Here is an 18,567-nt window from a genome sequence, read left to right on the forward strand (position 1 = left end):
GGCAGTGTGTGTGTGCGGGGGGGCAGTGTGTGTGTGCGGGGGGGCAGTGTGTGTGTGCGGGGGGGCAGTGTGTGTGTGGGGGGGGCAGTGTGTGTGTGGGGGGGGCAGTGTGTGTGTGGGGGGGGCAGTGTGTGTGTGGGGGGGGCAGTGTGTGTGGGGGGGGCAGTGTGTGTGTGGGGGGGGCAGTGTGTGTGTGGGGGGGGCAGTGTGTGTGGGGGGGGCAATGTGTGTGAGGGGGGGCAGTGTGTGTGTGTGGGGGGGTCAGAGTGTGTGTGGGGGGGTCAGAGTGTGTGTGAGGGGGGGCAGTGTGTGTGTGTGTGGGGGGGCAGTGTGTGTGTGGGGGGGGCAGTTTGTGTGTGTGGGTGGGGCAATGTGAGTGTGTGTGTGGGGGTCAGTGTGTGTGTGTGGGGGTCAGTGTGTGTGTGTGGGGGTCAGTGTGTGTGTGTGGGGGCAGTGTGTGTGTGTGGGGGTCAGTGTGTGTGTGTGGGGGGCAGTGTGTGTGTGTGGGGGGCAGTGTGTGTGTGTGGGGGGCAGTGTGTGTGTGTGGGGGGCAGTGTGTGTGTGGGGGGGCAGTGTGTGTGGTGGGGGAAGTGTGTGTGTGGGGAGGGGCAGTGTGTGTGTGGGGGACAGTGTGTGTGTGGGGAGGGGCACTGTGTGTGTGGGGGGGCACTGTGTGTGTGGGGGGGCAGTGTGTGTGGGGGGGGCAGTGTGTGTGGGGGGGGCAGTGTGTGTGGGGGGGCAGTGTGTGTGTGTGGGGGGGCAATGTGTGTGTGGGGGGGGCAATATGTGTGTGTGTGTGGGAGGGCAGTGTGTGTGTGTGGGGGGGACTGTGTGTGTGGGGGGGGGACAGTGTGTGTGTGTGGGGGGGGGCAGTTTGTGTGTGGGGGGGGGGCAGTGTGTGTGTGTGTGGGGGACAGTGTGTGTGTGTGGGGGGCAGTGTGTGTGTGTGTGTGGGGGGCAATGTGTGTGTGTGAGGGTTGCAGTGTGTGTGGGGGGGGCAGTGTGTGTGTGGGGGGGGCAGTGTGTGTGTGTGGGGGCAGTGTGTGTGTGGGGGGGCAGTGTGTGTGTGGGAGGGGGGGCAGTGTGTGTGTGGTGGGGACAGTGTATGTGTGTGAGGGGGGCAGTGTGTGTGTGGGGGGGCAGTGTGTGTGTGGGGGGCAGTGTGTGTGTGGGTGAGGGCAGTGTGTGTGGGGGGGGCAGTGTGTGTGTGGGTGTGGGGGGCAGTGTGTGTGTGGGTGTGGGGGGCAGTGTGTGTGTGTGGGGGGCAGTGTGTGTGTGTGGGGGGCAGTGTGTGTGTGGGTGGGGGCAGTGTGTGTGTGGGGGGGCAGTGTGTGTGTGGGGGGCAGTGTGTGTGTGTGTGGGGGGCAGTGTGTGTGTGGGTGGGGGCAGTGTGTGTGGGTGGGGGGCAGTGTGTGTGTGTGGGGGACAGTGTGTGTGTGGGTGGGGGGGGCAGTGTGTGTGTGTGGGGGGGGGGGCAGTGTGTGTGTGGGTGTGGGGGGCAGTGTGTGTGTGTGTGTGGGGGGCAGTGTGTGTGTGGGGGGCAGTGTGTGTATGGGGGGCAGTGTGTGTGTGGGGGGGGGCAATGTGTGTGTGTGGGGGGGGCAGTGTGTGTGTGTGTGTGTGGGGGGGGCAATGTGTGTGTGTGGGGGGGGCAGTGTGTGTGTGTGTGTGTGTGTGTGTGGGGGGGGCAGTGTGTGTGTGTGTGGGGGGGGGGCAGTGTGTGTGTGTGTGTGGGGGGCAGTGTGTGTGGGGGGCGCAGTGTGTGTGTGTGGGGGGCGCAGTGTGTGTGTGTGGGGGGCGCAGTGTGTGTGTGTGGGGGCGCAGTGTGTGTGTGTGGGGGGCGCAGTGTGTGTGTGTGGGGGGCGCAGTGTGTGTGTGTGGGGGGCGCAGTGTGTGTGTGTGGGGGGCGCAGTGTGTGTGTGTGGGGGGCGCAGTGTGTGTGTGGGGGGGGCAGTGTGTGTGTGTGTGTGTGTGTGGGGGGGGCAGTGTGTGTGTGTGTGTGTGGGGGGGGCAGTGTGTGTGTGTGTGTGTGGGGGGGGCAGTGTGTGTGTGAGTGGGGGGGGCAATGTGTGTGTGTGTGTGTGTGGCGGGGGGCGCAGTGTGTGTGTGTGTGGGGGGGGCAGTGTGTGTGTGTGTGGGGGGGGGGCAGTGTGTGTGTGTGTGGGGGGGTCAGTGTGTGTGTGTGGGGGGGGCAGTGTGTGTGTGGGGGGAGCAATGTATGTGTGGGGGGAGCAGTGTGTGGGGGGGGCAGTTTGTGTGTGTGGGTGGGGACAGTGTGTGTATGGGGACGGCAGTTGGTGGGGGTGGGGACAGTGTGTGTGTGGGTGGGGGCAGTGTGTGTGCGTGTGGGGGGGGCAGTGTGTGTGCGTGTGGGGGGGGGCAATGTGTGTGTTGGGGTGGGCAGTGTGTGTGGGGAGATGGGCAGTGTGTTGGGGGGGCAGTTTGTGTGTGGGGGTGGGGACAGTGTGTGTATGGGGGCGGCAGTGTATGTGTGTGGGGGGGCAGTGTGTGTGGGGGGCACAGTGGGTGGGGGTGGTGGGGCGCAGTGTGTGTGTGTGTGTTGGGGTGGGCAGTGTGTGTGGGGAGGTGGGCTGTGTGTTGGGGTGGGCAGTGTGTGTTTTGGGTGTGGAAGGGGCGGTGTGTGTGTATATGTGACTGGGCCTTTGCCCTTTGCTGTGTTTTAACAGAGATTGAGCAGTCCGGGGGGGCTCATGTCTCGTTACCTGGATGTGTGTTCGGAGTTGAAACAAGTTCCCAACCCATACATTAAGTGCGTGGCTGAACAGACCGACTTCCTCCCGTCAGGGTCAGTGTTCACACTATTTACTTCTGTAAAGTCCTGTCCCCTCAGTACAGATTCACACGAGGCATGTAGTGAAGTCAAGATCACTCTGAACCTGCACCTTTATTTCACAGCTCTGGAATGCTGCCCTTGCCTGAGACCTGTCCTTATATACCTGTCTCTTGCAAGTGCATCCCTGGTGGTAAGGTATGCTGGTGGTTACAGGTCATATCTTATTACAGTCATGTATAGCATGTTAGGATACAGTTATATATAATAATGTCAGATACATGACAAATTCCATCGGCAACCGCAAACCGGCCAGTAATATAAAGGCCAATGGTAAAAGCTGCTGTAAATATATTGAGGGTAGGAGTGTGACTGAGGGAGAGATAGGCCCGGGGATACTGCAATACATAATGTAACGGACAATCTATGAATGGAATACTTTGTATCTGTTCACAGGACAGGAGGAGGATAAAATATCACTCATAGAATAAAATATCGCTCATTGAATAAAATATTGCTCATAGGATAAAATATCACTCACAACATCCTCGGAACTTGCAGCACAGAAAGAGGTCATTCAGCCCGTTGTGCCTGTGCTGGCTCTTTGAATGAGCAGTCGAACTTTGTACCACATCGCGCTTTTTGTCCTTAAACCCTGTAAGTGCATCGTCATCCAGTACCTGTCTCACACCCTGTTAAAATTATTTCATTTAACCGCTTCCCCCACCTTCTCAGCTAGATCATTCCAGATCCTGACACTGACTGAAAAAATTCTCTTCATCTCCCATCTAGATTTTTTTTTAAATGATTTTGAATCTATGATCTATGGTTGGAACATAAGAAATAGGAGCAGGAGTTGGCCATTCGGCTCCTCGAGCCTGCTCCACCAATCAATGAGATCATGGCTGATCTTCTACCTCAACTCCACTTGCCTGCACTATCCCCATATCCCTTCATTGCCAAAAGTCTATCGATCTCTATCTTGAATATACTCAACGACTCAGCCACCACAGCCCTCTCGGGTAGAGAATTCCAAAGATTCACCACCCTCTGAGTGAAGAAATTCCTCCTCATGACAGTCTTATACTGACTTAGTGCCCCCCTAGTTCTAGACTCTCCACCAGGGGAATCAATCGCAACATTTAAAAAAAATTCATTCCTGGGATGTGGGCGTTGCTGGCAAAGCCGGCATTTATTGCCCATCCCTAATTGCCCTTGAGAAGGTGGTGGTGAGCTGCAATCAGTGTGGTGAAGGTACTCCCACAGTGCTGTTAGGGAGGGAGTTCCAGGATTTTGATCCAGTGATGATGAAAGAACGGCCGATATATTTCCAAGTCAGGATGGTGTGTGACTTGGACGGGAACGTGGAGGTGATGGTGTTCCCATGCGCCTGCTGCCTTTGTCCTTCTAGGTGGTAGAGGTCGCGGGTGTCATGTATGTATGCTTGGGGTTACTAGCCACCGGGAGAGCCACTGTCGGAGGTCATTGGGCTATATGCACGTGTGTGCGGGCCAGGTATATAAAGCAAACCACCATGTAATGTCAGCACTTTGGGACCGAATAAAGTTGAGCCAGGTTTGTACCTGTGTTAGTTTACAGTATTCAGTCTATCGAGTTATTACATACATAACACTTGGCGACGAGGTAACTCAACAACCTTCGCATGTAAAATGAGCACCATTGGAATTCTGGAGAGATTCATGGAGGGAGAGGACTGATCAGATTTTATCGATCGCCTGGTCCAGTACTTCGTGGCCAACAAAATGGAGGAAGCTACTGTTTGCGGTCTGAAAATCTAGGGCCTCATAAAGAATCTCCTCTCGCCTGCACGTCCAACGGACAAGGACTATGAGGAATTGTGTGCTCTGGTACGTGACCATCTCAAACCAAAAGAAGGCATCATCATCTCATGCTATCGATTCTACACGCATGTTCGTTCTGAGGGCCAGGATGTGTTGGAATTTGTCGCCGACCTAAGACATCTTGCTGGGACAGGCAAATTTGAAGACGCGTTGGAAGATATGCTGTGAGATTTCTTCGTATTGGAATCAACCACAAAGTGATACTCTGGAAGTTATTGGCTGCGAAGACGCTGGATTTGAGCAAGGCCATCGTGCCCAGGCACGCACAATGAAGGATGATAATTTAAGGCAGATATCATCGCAGAGTCGGAGCTCCACGGCAAGTACTGCAAACAAGATTGTGTCGTCGTATGGCAGAGCTGCTTATGGCAGGGCCCTCTCGACTGCTTATGCAAAACCTGTACCCGCTCAAAGTCCGTCAACGGGTACGAATCCGATTTCACCCTGTTGGCGTTGTGGGGGCAATCATCGGCATCATCCGTGTCATTTTAAATAATACATCTGTAAAAACTGTTCAAAAGTGGGGCATCTTCAGCTTCCACAACTGAGCAAGCATGCTGCGACTCACCACGTGGATGATGACGACCAGTCCAGCGCGGACCTGGATATGCAACCCGGAGTATCCGAGGAGGAAGTGTATGGACTGTATTTGTTCCTGACAAAGAGCCAACCAATAATGGTTAATGTGAAACTAAATGGTGTGCCGGTATCAATGGAATTGGACACGAGTGCGAGTCAGTAGATAATGTGCCAAAGGACATTCGACAAGCTGTGGGACACTAAGGCTGTGAGACCTAAGCTGAGTCCAGTCAATGCCAAGTTGCATACTTACACCAAAGAACTCACACTAGTGATTGGCAGTGCAGTAGTCAAGGTGTCATATGATGGTGTGGTTCATGATCTACCGTTATGGATCGTTCCAGGAAATGGTCCAACGCTGTTCGGCAGGAAAAAATCAAATGGAATTGGAATGATATCAAAGCGTTGTCATCGGTGGATGACACTTTGTGTGCTCAAGTGCTGAGCAAGTTTCCCTCGCTGTTTGAACTGGGCATCGGCAATTTCACGGGAGCCAAGGTGCAGATTCACCTAGACTCGGGTGCAAGACCCGTCTATCACAAAGCTCAGGTGTTCCATACATGATGAGGGAGAAGGTCAAAATTGAGCTGGACAGTCTCCAACATGAAGAAGTCATATCACCGGTCGAATTTAACGAATGGGCCAGTCCCATTGTTCCTCTGTTGAAGAGTGATGGCACTGTCAAGATTTGTGGATACTACAAGGTTACGATCAATTGATTTTCGAAACAGAATCAGTACCCGTTACCGAACACTGATGACTTGTTTGCAACACTAGCTGATGGGAAGTCGTTCACTAAACTGGATCTGACGTCAGCCTATACGACACAGGAGCTCGTCGACACGTCAAAGAAACTTGCGTGCATCCAACACTCAAAGGACTGTTTATCTACAATCGGTGTCCTTTTGGAATTCGCTCGGCTGCAGCCATATTTCAGAGGAACATGGAGAGTCTACTGAAGTCCGTCCCTAGAACCGTCGTGTTTCAAGATGACATTCTGGTCACAGGTCGTGACACTGCCGAACACCTGAACAACCTTGAAGAGGTTCTACATTGGACAAAGTGGAACTCGGGCTGAAATATTCGAAGTGCGTCTTCATGGCACCGGAAGTCGAATTTCTGGGGATAGACTCGAAAACCAAGACTATTAAAAATGCACCCAGGCCTCAGAATGTGCCAGAGCTACTTTCGTTCCTTGGTCTACTCAACTACTTTGGTAATTTCTTACCTAGATTGAGCCCTTTATTAGAGCCACTGCACATGCTGATCAGAAAAGGCAACAACTGGGTTTGGGGTTTGTCTCAAGATAGAGCTTTCGAGAAAGCTACAAATCTGCTTTGCTCTAACAAGCTGCTGGTACATTATGATCCGTGTAAGCGTCTGGTATTGGCCTGATTTGCTTCATCATATGGGGTTGGCTGCGTGCTCCAACAAGCTAATGAGTCGGGTAAACTACAACCTGTTGCATATGCTTCAAAAAGTTTGTCAAAAGTGGAAAGAGCCTACAGCATGGTAGAAAAAGAAGCTTCAGTTTGCGTGTAAGGGGTTAAAAAGATGCATCAGTACATGTTTGGTCTTCGTTTTCAACTCGAAACGGATCACAAGCCACTCATTTCATTGTTTTCGGAAGACAAAGGTATCAATACCAAGCATCGTCCCGCATCCAGAGGTGGGCGCTGACATTATCTGCCTATGATTATGTCATTCGCCATAGACCTGGCACCGAGAATTGTGCCGATGCACTGAGCCGTCTGCCTTTGCCCACACCGGAGGTGGAAACGCCACAACCTGCAGACCTACTGTTAGTTATGGATGCTTTTGAGAGTGAAGGGACCCCTATCACTGCTCAACAAGTTAGGACCTGGACCAGACAGGACCCGATTTTATCGGTTGTAAAATGTTGTGTCCTTAGTGATGATTGGTCTGCTATACCTATGGAAATGTGTGATGAGACCAGACCTTACAACCATCACAAAGACGAACTATCCATTCAATCAGATTGTTTACTGTGGGCAATCGTGTTGTTATGCCTAAGAAAGGCAGAGAGAAGATTGTACGTAATCTACACAGTACTCATCCCGATATTGTCATGATGAAAGCCATCGCCAGGTCTCACGTATGGTGGCCTGGAATTGACTCTGATCTGGAAACATGCGTGCATCAGTGCAGCACTTGCATGCAGCTAAGCAAAGTACCAGCGGAATCTCTGCTGAGTCTGTGGTCGTGGCCATCTAAACCATGGTCCAGGATCCACATCGACTTTGTGGGTCCTTTCCTGGATAAGATGCTTTTTGTTGTGGTGAATGCATATTCCAAGTGGATAGAGTGTATAATCATGTCATCCAGTACATCCACAGCTACAATTGAGAGCTTTCGTGTCATGTTTGGTACTCATGGTCTGCCTGACATCGTTGTGAGCGACAACGGATCTATCTTCACAAATCTGGAGTTTCAAGAGTTCATGAAACTCAGTGGTATTAAACATATGAGGTCAGCACCATTCAAACCTGCTTCTTATGATCAAGCAGAGCGTGCTGTCCAAACAATCAAGCAGAGTATGAAACGTGTAACTCAGGGTTCACTGCAGACTCGCTTGTCATGCATATTGCTTAGTTTCAGGACAAGACCCCACATGCTTACCGGGGTCTCCCCTGCTGAACTATTGATGAAGAGAGGTCTCGAGACCAAGCTCTCTCTCGTCCATCCTGACTTGAACGATCATGTTGAAAACCGATGTCAAAATCAGCAGTGGTATCATGAGCGTGCTGCTGTGTCACACGATATCTCTTAACGATCCTTTGTATGTACTAAATTATGGTCAAGGTCCCAAGTGGGTTGCCGGTACTGTTACGGCCAAGGAGGGTAACAGAGTGTTTATTGTCATGCTCAAGAATGGGCAAACACGCAGGAAACATGTCGATCAGATAAAGCTGCGGCACACGGAGGAACTGGAACAAGTTGAGGAAGATACGATCAGTGACCAACCAACTATATTCAATCATCAGAGGACTCCTCCGTCATCAATGAATCTGGACTTTCAATCTCTGACATGGTAATTGCCACTCCCATCAGATCGGCCACCCAGCCTCCAGTCATAACTGACTCAGAACGCTCGCCCAGAACTGGACTTGAACTGAGACGATCAATTTGTGAATGGAAAGCCCCGGGCCGTCTTAACATGTAAAAAGACTGATACTAAGATCTTGAAGGGGGATGTTGTCATGTATGTATGCTTGGGGTTACTAGCTACCAGGGGGTGCCACTGTCGGAGGTCATTGGGCTGTACGCACGTGTGTGCAGGCCAGGTATATAAAGCAAGCCACATGTAATGTCGGCACTTTGGGACCAAATAAAGTTGAGGCAGGTTTACACCTGAGTGAGTTTAGAGTATTCAGTCTATCAAGTTATTACATACATAACAGCGGGTTTGTGAGGTGCTGCTGAAGAAGCCTTGGCGAGTTGCTGCAGTGCATCTTGTAGATGGTACACACTGCAGCCACGGTGCGCCGATGGTGGAGGGAGTGAGTGTTGACGGTGGTGGGGGGGATTATCCTGTCAATCCCCCTCAGAACCTTATGGGGTGGAAAGTCGGCCGTGCCTGTGTTGCGGAGTTAATCCAGGCCGAGCGGAAATTTTAGTGCCTTGAGAAAGTTTGTGCCTCCCGCCTAGAGATGTGTTGGAATTGGGCCAAGAGCTGACGGGGGCTAAATCAGCACTTACACACGGTACATGGGAGGAGGGAGGACCGCTAACGAAAATCCTCGAGCTAAATTCTGCAATCCGTTGCGTGTGCTCCGAAGTCCGACTTGAAATCCCGGGAAAAGCCGAGTGTGAAAGGTGTGGCACAGTAATGCACCCATTAATTTTTCAAAATCACTTGTTTTCCGCCTGTACTGTTATGTGTGTCTGCCGCTGCAAACTGGGAGGCTCACGCGCCGAGCTCTGTGTAAACGTTGCACTGACTGTGACCTCCGAGGGAAGCGTTTCCTCAGCCCTTTATGTAGCCGCCAGTTAACGATTGTGGAATGCTGCAGCGACTGTTGTTTCAGACACGATTATTTATTTATTTTTTTTAAATTTTTCGTAGCCAATCTTTCCAATTCTTTGTCAGATCACAAACGCCAGGGGTCACCTTCAGACTATTGGCGGGCGCTCAGTGAGGCAGCTGGGCCTAATTTAGTGAGCGAGGCGCAAGTGTGGGCATCGAACCCGACTGACATCAGGATCGGACAGATAGTCAGCAGCCTGGCACTAATGCGATAGTCAGCAGCCTGGTACTAGTGCGATAGTCAGCAGCCTGGCACTAATGCGATAGTCAGCAGCCTGGTACTAGTGCGATAGTCAGCAGCCTGGCACTAGTGCGATAGTCAGCAGCCTGGTACTAGTGCGATAGTCAGCAGCCGGGCACCAGTGCGATAGTCAGCAGCCGGTCAGTAGGGGGATAGTCAGCAGCCGGGCACTAGTGCGATAGTCAGCAGCCGGGCACTAGTGCGATAGTCAGCAGCCTGGCACTAGTGCGATAGTCAGCAGCCGGTCAGTAGGGGGATAGTCAGCAGCCTGGCACCAGTGCGATAGTCAGCAGCCGGTCAGTAGTGCGATAGTCAGCAGCCGGGCACTAGTGCGATAGTCAGCAGCCGGGCACTAGTGCGATAGTCAGCAGCCTGTAGTGCGATAGTCAGCAGCCGGGCACTAGTGCGATAGTCAGCAGCCGGGCACTAGTGCGATAGTCAGCAGCCGGGCACCAGTGCGATAGTCAGCAGCCGGGCACCAGTGCGATAGTCAGCAGCCGGGCACCAGTGCGATAGTCAGCAGCCGGGCACCAGTGCGATAGTCAGCAGCCGGGCACTAGTGTGATAGTCAGCAGCCGGTCAGTAGAGGGATAGTCACAGCCGGTCAGTAGAGGGATAGTCAGCAGCCGGTCAGTAGGGGGATAGTCAGCAGCCGGTCAGTAGGGGGATAGTCAGCAGCCGGGCACTAGTGCAATAGTCAGCAGCCTGGCACTAGTGCGATAGTCAGCAGTTGGGCACTAGTGTGATAGTCAGCAGCCGGTCAGTAGAGGGATAGTCAGCAGCCGGGCACTAGTGCAATAGTCAGCAGCCGGTCAGTAGAGGGATAGTCAGCAGCCGGGCACTAGTGCGATAGTCAGCAGCCGGTCAGTAGAGGGATAGTCAGCAGCCGGGCACTAGTGCAATAGTCAGCAGCCGGGCACCAGTGCAATAGTCAGCAGCCTGGCACTAGTGTGATAGTCAGCAGCCTGGCACTAGTGCGATAGTCAGCAGCCGGTCACTAGTGCGATAGTCAGCAGCCGGTCACTAGTGCGATAGTCAGCAGCTGGGCACTAGTGCGATAGTCAGCAGCCGGGCACCAGTGCGATAGTCAGCAGCTGGGCACTAGTGCGATAGTCAGCAGCCGGTCAGTAGAGGGATAGTCAGCAGCCGGGCACTAGTGCGATAGTCAGCAGCCGGGCACTAGTGCGATAGTCAGCAGCCTGGCAACAGTGCAATAGTCAGCAGCCGGGCACTAGTGCGATAGTCAGCAGCCGGTCAGTAGGGGGATAGTCAGCAGCCGGGCACTAGTGCGATAGTCAGCAGCCGGTCAGTAGGGGGATAGTCAGCAGCCGGGCACTAGTGCGATAGTCAGCAGCCGGGCACTAGTGCGATAGTCAGCAGCCGGGCACTAGTGCAATAGTCAGCAGCTGGGCACTAGTGCGATAGTCAGCTGCCGGTCAGTAGAGGGATAGTCAGCAGCCGGTCAGTAGGGGGATAGTCAGCAGCCTGGCACTAGTGCAATAGTCAGCAGCCTGGCACTAGTGTGATAGTCAGCAGCTGGGCACTAGTGTGATAGTCAGCAGCCGGTCAGTAGTGCGATAGTCAGCAGCCTGGCACTAGTGCAATAGTCAGCAGCCTGGCACTAGTGCGATAGTCAGCAGCTGGGCACTAGTGCGATAGTCAGCAACCGGGCACTAGTGCGATAGTCAGCAGCCTGGCACTAGTGCAATATTCAGCAGCCTGGCACTAGTGCGATAGTCAGCAGCTGGGCACTAGTGCGATAGTCAGCAGCCGGTCAGTAGTGCGATAGTCAGCAGCCTGGCACTAGTGCAATAGTCAGCAGCCTGGCACTAGTGCGATAGTCAGCAGCTGGGCACTAGTGCGAAAGTCAGCAGCCGGTCAGTAGGGGGATAGTCAGCAGCCTGGCACTAGTGCGATAGTCAGCAGCCTGGCACTAGTGCGATAGTCAGCAGCCGGGCACTAGTGCGATAGTCAGCAGCCGGGCACTAGTACGATAGTCAGCAGCCTGGCACTAGTGCGATAGTCAGCAGCCTGGCACTAGTGCGATAGTCAGCAGCCGGGCACTAGTGCGATAGTCAGCAGCCGGTCAGTAGTGCGATAGTCAGCAGCCGGGCACTAGTGTGATAGTCAGCAGCCTGTAGTGCGATAGTCAGCAGCCGGGCACTAGTGCGATAGTCAGCAGCCGGGCACTAGTGCGATAGTCAGCAGCCGGGCACTAGTGCGATAATCAGCAGCCGGGCACTAGTGCGATAGTCAGCAGCCGGGCACTAGTGTGATAGTCAGCAGCCGGTCAGTAGTGCGATAGTCAGCAGCCGGGCACTAGTGCGATAGTCAGCAGCCGGTCACTAGTGCGATAGTCAGCAGCCGGGCACTAGTGCGATAGTCAGCAGCCGGTCAGTAGTGCGATAGTCAGCAGCCGGTCAGTAGTGCGATAGTCAGCAGCCGGGCACTAGTGCGATAGTCAGCAGCCGGTCAGTAGTGCGATAGTCAGCAGCCGGGCACTAATGCGATAGTCAGCAGCTGGGCACTAGTGCGATAGTCAGCAGCCGGGCACCAGTGCGATAGTCAGCAGCCTGGCACTAGTGCGATAGTCAGCAGCCGGTCAGTAGTGCGATAGTCAGCAGCCGGGCACTAGAGCGATAATCAGCAGCCGGGCACTAGTGCGATAGTCAGCAGCCAGGCACTAGTGCGATAGTCAGCAGCCTGTAGTGTGATAGTCAACAGCCGGGCACTAGTGCGATAGTCAACAGCCGGGCACTAGTGCGATAGTCAACAGCCGGGCACTAGAGCGATAGTCAGCAGCCGGGCACTACTGCTTTGTGCCTCCACTAAATCTTTAATTAATTTTCCGTCTGGTCGCCACAAGCTGCACGCCCGGTCGGTAAGCTCTTACGCTCCCATTAACGCCCCTCTGGCCGCTAACTGAGGCGTTAGACAACCGGAAATCCAGCCCTTAATGTTTCAATGTGATCCGCCTTCATTCTTCTAAACTCCAGAGAGTATCAGCCCATTGTACTCAATATTACTGACCCACTCCCCAGAGCCAAGAGTTTTTCTCAATTTACTCTATCAAATCCTCTCAGTATCCTGAAAACCTCAATTAGGTCACCTCTTCACCTTCTCTGTTCCAAGGAGAATAGTCTAAACTTTTCCAAGCTCACCTCATAACTGAAGTCCCTCATCCCTAGCAACATCCCGGTAAACCCCCTCTGTACCCTTTCTAAGGCTGTGACATCTTTCCTGAAGTCTGGTGCCCAGAATTACCCACAATGTTCCAGCTGAGGCCTAACCAGTGAGTTATAATGTCCCAGCATGATCTCTCTGCTTTTATATTCTATTCCTCTATTTATAAACACAAGTAACCCATAAGCTGCTTTAAGCACCTTATCAACTTGCCCGGCCACCTTTAAGGATTTGTGTACATGGACACCAAGGTCTCTCTGCTCATCTACACTTTTCACAATTGTGCCATTTCCAGTATCCTGACTTTCCATATTAATCCTCCCAAAGTTCATACTTCACACTTCACATTAAACTGCATCTGCCGCGTTTCTGCCCATTTCATCGTCCTGTCCATCATCCTGAAGCCTGTAACTATCCTCATCACTATATATTATAGTGTGCGGACTCGATGGCCCAATGGCAGCCTCCTGTGCTGTACTATTCTACTATTCGACTACATTGGCAAGTTTTGTATCATCTGCAAACTTTATATTGCTGCTCCCTACACCCGAGTCTAGGTCCTTTATAAACACTGAAAAGAGTGATGGACCCAAAACACCACTGCTAACCATTTCCCAGTGTGAAAAACATCCAAGCAGCACCCTGTGCTTCCTGCCATGGAGCCCATTCCGTATCCATACCGCCACTTTTCCCCCAAATTCCTTGGGCTTCCATCCTCTTAATAAGCCCCCTGCGTGGCACTTTGTCAAATGCCTTCCGAAAGTCCATATACACGGCATCCACCGCACTACCTTGATCAACCCTCTCTGTTATTTCATCAAACAATTCAATCCAGTTAGTGTGAAACACAATTTGCCTTTAACAAATCCATGCTGACTTTCATTTTATTAACCCACATTTTTCCAAATGCCAATTGATTTTGTCCCGGATTATTATCGCGAAAGGTTTCCCCAGCTCCGATGTTAGTCTGTAGTTCCCGGGTGTATCCCTCTCCCCTTTTGTTACTTTTCTCGGTAACCCAGGATTCATCCCAGCCGGACCGGGTGGCTTTTCCACTTTGAGTGCTGGCAATCGTTTAAGTACCTCCTCTTTATCTGTTTTTATCCTATCCAATATCTTTACTGCCTCCTCCTTTACTGTGACATTGGCAGCATCCTCTTCTCCAGTGAAGACCGGGGCAAAGTGTTCATTTCATACCTCGGCCAAGCCCTCTGCCTCCACAAGAAAATTTCCGTTTGTAAAAAATCTTCTGTTTCTGTACGTTTCCTTGAGGCCGTTTAGCTGCTGGTTTGCGTGTCGGCCCTGCATGTTCCTAGCCCAGTGCAAACCTCCTCCAAATGGAAAACTGAGGCCAGACTGAGGATCTACCTGGCGATTACAGGCAGGGTGGGGCCCTTCATGCTCGTTTGGCCAAGCCTGCAGTAGTGGGGGGAGAGAAATCGGCCTCTAACAATGAATGCTTTTAGTTGCTGATTGTATTCCAAATACTTTGTGCATTTGTCGCAGAGAATCTTCATCCTGCTTCAATGAAGCAGAGAAAAGGAAGGTGAGCTCACAATAAAGCCTCTGGGACATCTGACGTCTGAGTTCACCTTGCTCATTATTTGGGGGGAGGGGGCAGGGTTCCTGACGTCTAAACCTCTGACAGGTGAGAAGGAGTATGGCCAAATACCTGATGCTCAGAACATATCCCGGCAGTGCACATGAAGACCCGAGGGATGGACATTCGTCTGACCTCCTTCTGACCCCCTGGCTTTAAGCTGTGTGGATGAGTTTCATGAATCACAGGATGAAGTCAAGCTATGAGTGAGTGACCGATGTCCGAGTGAGTGACCGACCGATGTCCGAGTGACTGCCTGACTGATGTCTGAGTGAGTGACCGATGCCCGACTGAACATAAGAACATAAGAAATAGGAACAGGAGTAGGCCATACGGCCCCTCGAGCCTGCTCCGCCATTCAATACGATCATGGCTGATCTGACTATGGACACAGCTCCACTTCCCTGCCCGCTCCCCATAACCCTTTATCCCCTTATCGTTTAAGAAATTGTCTATTTCGGTCTTAAATTTATTCAATGTCCCAGCTTCCACAGCTCTCTGAGGCAGCGAATTCCACAAATTTACAACCCTCTGAGAGAAGAAATTTCTCCTCATCTCAGTTTTAAATGGGCGGCCCCTTATTCTAAGATCATGCCCTCTAGTTCTAGTCTCCCCCATCAGTGGAAACATCCTCTCTGCATCCACTTTATCAAGCCCCCTCATATGTATCGATAAGATCACCTCTCATTCTTCTGAATTCCAATGAGTAGAGGCCCAACCTACTCAACCTTTCCTCGTGTCAACGCCCTCATCTCCGGAATCAACCCAAGGAACCTTCTCTGAACTGCCTCCAAAGCAAGTATATCCTTTCATAAATATGAAAACCAAAACTGCACGCAGTATTCCAGGTGTGGCCTCACCAATACCCTGTATAGCTGTAGCAAGACTTCCCTGCTTTTATACTCCAGCCCCTTTGCAATAAAGGCCAAGATTCCATTGGCCTTCCTGATCACTTGCTATACCTGCATACGAGAGAGTGAGTGAGCGACCGATGCCTGATTGTTTATTAATCAATCTCATAGTAAAGGATCCTCTACGAATGAGTGACCATCACATGGTTGAATTCGAAATTCAGTTGGAGGGTGAGAAAGCTGGATCTCAAACCAGTGTCCTAAGCTTAAACAAAGGAGTCTACAAAGGTATGAGGGCAGAGTTACCTAAAATGGACTGGGTAAATAGATTAAAGTGTGGGATGGTTGATGAGCAGTGGCAGATATATAAGGAGATATTTCATAACTCTCAACAAAAATATATTCCACTGAGAAGGAAAGACTGTAAGAGAGGTGATAACCATCCGTGGCTAACTAAGCAAATAAGAGAGGGTATCAAATTGAAAACAAGGGCATACAAAATGGCCAAGACTAGCGGGAGGCCAGAGGATTGGGAAACTTTTAAAAGCCAGCAAAGAACAACTAAAAAAAAATGATAGAGAGGGAAGATAGATTATGAGAGTAAACTAGCACGAAATATAAAAACAGTAAGAGTTTCTACAGGTACATAAAAAGGATAAGAGTGGCTAAAATAAATGTTGGTCCTCTAGAGGATGAGACTGGGGAATTAATAATGCGGAACAGGGAAACGGCAGTGACTTTGAACAAATATTTTGTATCGGTCTTCGTGGTAGAAGACACTAAAAACATCCCAATAATGGATAATCAAGGGGCTATAGGGAGGGAGGAACTTAATACAATCGCTATCACTAAAGAAAAAGTAATTGGTAAAATAATGGGACTAAAGGTGAACAAGTCTCCTGGACCTGATGGCCTGCATCCTAGGGTCCTAAAAGAAGTGGCTGCAGAGATAGTGGATGCATTGGTTGTAATCTACCAAAATTCCCTGGATTCTAAGGAGGTCCCAGCGGATTGGAAAATCGCAAATGTAACGCCCCAATTTAAAAATGGAGGCAGACAGAAAGCGGAAAATGATAGACCAGTTAGCCTAACATCTGTCATTGGGAAAATGCTGGAGTCAAGGAAGCAGAAGCAGGACATTTGGAAAAGCATGATTCAATCAAGCGGAGACAGCATGATTTTATGAAAGGGGAATCATGTTTGACAAATTTGCTTGCATTCTGTGAGGATGTAACGAGCAGGGTGAATAAGGGGGAACCAGTGGCTGTGGTGTATTTGGATTTCCAGATGTCACTCGATAAGGTGCCACATAAAAGGTTACTTCACAAGGTAAAAGTTCACAGGGTTGAGGGTTATATATTAGCATGGATAGAGGATTGGCTAACTAACAGAAAACAGAGAGTCGGGATAATTGGGTCATTTTCCGGTTGGCAAATAGTAACTAGTGAGGTGCCACAGGGATCGGTGCTGGGGCCTCAACTATTTGCAATCTATATTAATGACTTGGATGAAGGGACCGAGTGTAATGTAGCCAAGTTTGCTGATGATACAAAGATGGGAGGGAAATCAAATTGTGAGGAGGATACACAAAATCTGCAAAGGGATATAGATAGGCTAAGTGAGTGGGCAAAAAATCTGGCAGATGGAGTATAATGTGGGAAAATGTGAGGTTATCCACTTTGGCAGCAAAAATAGAAAAGCAAATTATAATTTAAATGGAGAACAATTGCAAAGTGCTGCAGTACAGAGGGACCTGGGGGTCCTTGTGCATGAAACACAAAAAGTTAGTATGCAGGTACAGCAAGTAATCAGGAAGGCAAATGGAATGTTGGCCTTTATTGCAAAGAGGGATGGAGTATAAAAGCAGAGAAGTCCTGCTACAACTGTACAGGGTATTGGTGAGACCACACCGAGAGTTCTGTGTACAGTTTTGGTCTCCGTATTTAAGGAAGGATATACTTGCATTGGAGGCAGTTCAGAGAAGGTTCACTAAGTTCATTCCGGAGATCAGGGGGTTGACGTATGAAGATAGTTTGATAGGTTGGGCTCTACTATTGGAGTTCAGAAGAATGAGAGGTGATCTTATCGAAATATATAAGATAATGAAGAGGCTCGACAAGGTGGATGCAGAGAGGATATTTCCACTCATAGGGGAAACTAAAACTAGGGGGCACAGTCTTAGAATAAGGGGTCGCCCATTTAAAACTGAGATGAGGAGGAATTTCTTCTCTCAGAGGGTTGTAAATGTGTTGAATTCTCTGCCCCAGAGAGCTGTGGAGGCTGGGTCACTGAATATATTTAAAGCAGAGTTGGACAGATTTTTGAGCGATAAGGGAGTAAAGGGTTATGGGGAGTAGACAGGGAAGTGGAGCCAAGTCCATGATTAGATCAACCATGATCTTATTAAATGGCGGAGAAGGCTCGAGGGGCCAAATGGCCTACTCCTGCTCCGATTTCTTATGTTCTTATGAGTGAGTGACCGTTGCCTGAGTGAGTGAGTGACCGATGTCCGAGTGAGTGAGCGATGTCCAAGTGAGTGAGTGACTGATGTCCGAGTGAGTGAGTGACTGATGTCTGAGTGAGTGAGTGACTGACCGATGTCCGAGTGAGTGAGTGAGCGATGTCTGAGTGAGTGACTGATGTCCGAGTGAGAGAGTGACTGATGTCCGAGTGAGTGAGTGACTGACCGAAGTACGAGTGAGTGAGTGTCTGATCGATGTCCAAGTGAGTGAGTGATGTCCGAGTGAGAGAGTGACTGATGTCCGAGTGAGTGAGTGACTGACTGATGTCCGAGTGAGTGAGTGACTGATGTCCGAGTGAGTGAGTGACCGATGTCCGAGTGAGTGAGTGACCGATGTCCGAGTGAGTGAGTGACTGACCGATGTACGAGTGAGTGACTGACTGACCGATGTCCGAGTGAGTGAGTGAGCAATGTCCGAGTAAGTGACTGATGTCCGAGTGAGAGAGTGACTGATGTCCGAGTGAGTGAGTGACTGATGTCCGAGTGAGTGAGTGACTGACCGATGTACGAGTGAGTGACTGACTGACCGATGTCCGAGTGAGTGAGTGAGCAATGTCCGAGTAAGTAACTGATGTCCGAGTGAGTGAGTGACTGATGTCCGAGTGAGTGAGTGACTGATGTCCGAGTGAGTGAGTGACTGATGTCCGAGTGAGTGAGTGACTGACTGACCGATGTCCGAGTGAGTGAGTGAGCGATGTCCGAGTGAGTGTGTGACTGATGTCCGAATGTGTGACCGATGCCAGAGTGAGTGAGATACCGATGCCAGAGTGAGTGTGTGACTGATGTCCGAGTGAGTGACCAATGTCCGAGTGAGTAACCAATGCCAGAGTGAGTGAGATACCGATGCCAGAGTGAGTGTGTGACTGATGTCCGAGTGAGTGACCAATGCCA

General features: G+C 50.9%; 1 protein-coding gene across 1 annotated transcript in view; it reads left to right on the plus strand.

The window, feature by feature from the left end:
- Positions 1-18,567, plus strand: part of LOC139266043 (leucine-rich repeat-containing protein 34-like) — a 100,237-nt gene that overhangs the window by 7,664 nt on the left and 74,006 nt on the right. The gene's annotated exons all lie outside the window — the stretch shown is intronic.

This window comes from Pristiophorus japonicus, chromosome 6 (assembly GCF_044704955.1).
Source record: "Pristiophorus japonicus isolate sPriJap1 chromosome 6, sPriJap1.hap1, whole genome shotgun sequence".
NCBI lineage: Eukaryota > Metazoa > Chordata > Chondrichthyes > Pristiophoridae > Pristiophorus > Pristiophorus japonicus.